The sequence below is a fragment of the Frankliniella occidentalis genome, unplaced genomic scaffold (genome assembly GCF_000697945.3).
Source record: "Frankliniella occidentalis isolate FOCC.00 unplaced genomic scaffold, Focc_3.1 Scaffold283, whole genome shotgun sequence".
NCBI classification, from domain to species: Eukaryota; Metazoa; Arthropoda; class Insecta; order Thysanoptera; family Thripidae; genus Frankliniella; species Frankliniella occidentalis.
This window is the reverse complement of record NW_026267409.1, coordinates 268374-271843: the sequence shown is the minus strand read 5'-3', so window position 1 is coordinate 271843 and position 3470 is coordinate 268374. Positions and strand designations below refer to the sequence as shown.

Below are 3470 nucleotides of genomic sequence, written 5' to 3'. Positions count from 1 at the left end.
AAGAAGAAGAAGAAGAAGAAGAGTGAAGTTGGCAAAGAACAACGCCGCTACAATAATACACCATTTTATTTTTGAGAGTGATTTATATGATACACACACTCATTTGTATGAAAGAAAAATGTTGTAGTGTGAGTACAGAAGTGCGGGCAGAGGGTGAGGCGGGAGCGGGGAGGGTGCGCGACGCGCGACAGACTATTCATCGCGCACAGCACACACGCGCGACCTTGCTCATCGGGGCCCTGTGCGTGCCGTGCCCCCCCCCCCCCCCCTCTTCTTCCTCGCGCCAACAAGTGATGACACCCGACACCCAGCCACCTGCACCATGCCGCGCCAGCTAGCAGCATCAGAGAGCCAAGCAGCAACTGCACACAACCTAAATCAAGGTCGAATGCACTTGGCTACTTCAACCTCGTCAAAGTTATCCTACTGCTTCTCACGTTTTACTTTTTTTTTGGCCTGTGCGCGCGGTTTTACTTCTCTCTTTTCGTGTGTTTTATTTTCGCCGTGTAGGACGTGACGGGCGTTACAGGGGCCGCGCAGCCGCCGAGACGTCACGCCGTCCCGTCAAATCAATGCAAGCGGCGCAGCGTCACGACGACGTCAAAAACAAAGGGGCATAACGCTCGTCACGGCGGAGTCACGACGGACCGGCCAATCTACATCCATCAACTGGGCGACTCCAAAGTTATGACCGCTTCGGACAATACAGCGGCCAACTTTGGCGGGGGCGGCAGGGGGGGGGGGGGGGTGTCTGTGATAACAAAGCAACCAAAAAAAAAAAAAATACTTTCGGAGTAAGTTATCATCCAAAAATAACCCTTTTTGAAGTAGAAAATAGTTGAAGTGGTTTTGGTTGTTGTAAAATCATTTTCTACTCCAAAAAAGGTTATTTTCGGAAGGCAATTTACTCTGACGTTTTAGCGTGATTCTGCCTACAGCCTCCAAACTAGGTGGCAAGCAAATCCAGTCGTATTTTTGTGGTGGGTTTCCTACACGTTCAGGGGCCATACCGCGCCATGATTGGCGCCATCGGAAAACCAACCCACCCACCATTGTTGGAACACTACATACACTGCAGATCACGGCACTGACACATTTGGTAGCGTTGCACGTCGCACATGTACTGGTGTTCTCGAGGCAAGGCCGGGCGGCTGGCCGCAAGAGTCTCTCGCGGGTCAGCGGCGCTCCCCCGAGCGCAGCGGTACTCTTTATATCCTCAGGGTTTGTTTGTTATTATGAAGGCGCATGAGGAGCTCTGATTTATTACCGCTTTATTTAAAGTCGGCCACTTCTTGAATTCTCACCTGAGAGCGTCGCGGCGTAGCCGGGCGGGGGTTGGAAAAGAGGGAAGGAGAGAGGGGGGGGGGAGTTTCCGCGCTGGGCCCGCCAGGCCCGGCGCAGCAGCCCACTGGGAACAAAAGATAAATGAACCGCCCTTTCGTTCCTCTCCGGAATGCGCCAACATGAAAAATACTCCGTCACAACCGAGGAGATGTACACAACGCAACTTGATAAATTACTCAGCTGTATAAGCGCCGCTGGCGGACTCAGGACCTCCCCTCCCACCACGGCCCCGGTCCCACCCTCGGGGCACAAGGTGCACGGCGACACCGGACCAACGCCTCGGTGAATGAATTTGCAGACAAATGACGGAAGAGAGGGGAGAGGGAGAGAATGAGGGGAGGGAGCAGAAAGAACGAGGAGAGAAAAGAGAAAATAAAATCGAGACGGAGGGAAGGGTGAAGGGGACACTGTTAAAATTATGTTGTGAAAGTCTAACACTTGCTCGGTACCGGGCCCCTGTGAAACCCGGTGAATAAACCCCAGGTGAAAACCCAACACTTTCTTCGTGGTCAAAAATCGAGCATTTTGCCATCCGTTGCCATCCTTCAAGAAAAGAAACGTAATACTTCTAAAAAAAGTATCGATCTTTGACAGCAAAATAGAGTTGTGAGTCGCCCCCCCCCCCCCAAAAAAAACATCATCCTGGGGTTTTGGATTTCTTTTTACGAACGAATGAGTATTTTTTAACAGCGGAGAGGAGATGGGACGTTTTCACCAAAAATTGCGTTTCAGGGCAGCGGAAAAGATGTGGTATACGGATGGACTAGTGTAGACTGGTAGGTCTTACAACGAGATAAACGAGCCTTTCGCTCGAAGGCCCTTGGTCATTTGCCAGCAAGAAATTTGATATCTCCGAAGCCAAAGACAGAAATATACCGTCCAAAACCGCAAAAAAGTACCTTCGACTGGAGGGACAAACTAAGACGTGGTAAAAAGAAAACAGGATGCACAAACGGCTCACTTGCAGAGCGCACCAACTCGACAAAAGATAAACGATTCGACCAAAATGCGCCGGCCTGTTTGACTCGCGCGCTTTGAACCTCCTGCTCAGATGCACGCATAAACACCCTGCCTTCCACGAATAGCGTCTCTTCCATGGTCACTTCATGCACTTTGCAACACGTGCAGCGCAAATACGAGAAAAACGCTCCTGTTATACCTAGTATATGCGCGAGTATATGACCCAGTGCAAAATAGACAATTGTCATTCGCACGAGCAAAAAGAAAGAGAAAGAGTTGATTTTTTCGCTTATCAGCGCGCGTTCGGTTTTGTTTGCCTTTTTTTTCCGAGCCTGCCGCCTGTCCTTTACTCTTGAGAACCTTGAGAGTGTGGAGCGCAGGGCTCGGACTGGCTAGAGGCCACCGAGTGAGCGACACTAAGTGCGACGGGAGGCGACAGACGTCGAGTAAAGAGACAGACATCTGGCTAAAAATAACGCAACTATTTCGCATCTTACTTCGACAGAGACCGCTCGTCAAAGCAAAGATTTCTATGGTCTTATTTTTAAAGCATTGTTGGTATTTCGGTTGGGTTAAGTAAATGCCACTTCCGTTTGTGTAGTCAGTTTTAGGAAAGACAAAATATGGATCCCAATTTAGGACACCGAGACATAGCCTATTGCCCGGGGCCCTGCCAACTGCTGCCAACTGTCCAAACAGTGCGGCTCACGCTGAGCCCCACGCAAAAAGTAGAACAACGAAAGTAAAAATTGTTTTGTTTACTTTAAAAAAAGGAAAGTGTCACACACACATACAGACACGCATGCATGGTGTTGCTGCTGCAAGCATGTATATTGTCCTAGAACGCTCCACAGCAGAACTACTATATAAAACAAAGAGATGGAACAAAAATAAAATAATTAACATTCAGAACAGCGAATGAATGCAGCGGGCCAGACGGCCAGTCCGGCGGCCAGCCCGACAGACGCGTGCTTCCGAGACGCGCCCGGGCTAATCTCTTTCCAGGGGCGTAGGAAGGTCCTGAATATTGGGGGGGCACGCCGTGTGGGTTGCCTACCTTGCAGGAGTTGTTTTCCCAGTCCGCTGGGATAAAATAGCATGTATTATTTTATTTTTCGTATACAATACATAAGTGTAAAAAAGAAACACTTCTATGATGTTCAATG

At 49.6% G+C, this 3470-nt stretch overlaps 1 protein-coding gene across 5 annotated transcripts in view; it reads right to left on the bottom strand.

The window, feature by feature from the left end:
- Window positions 1-3470, bottom strand: part of LOC113204894 (uncharacterized) — a 72822-nt gene that overhangs the window by 31630 nt on the left and 37722 nt on the right. The gene's annotated exons all lie outside the window — the stretch shown is intronic.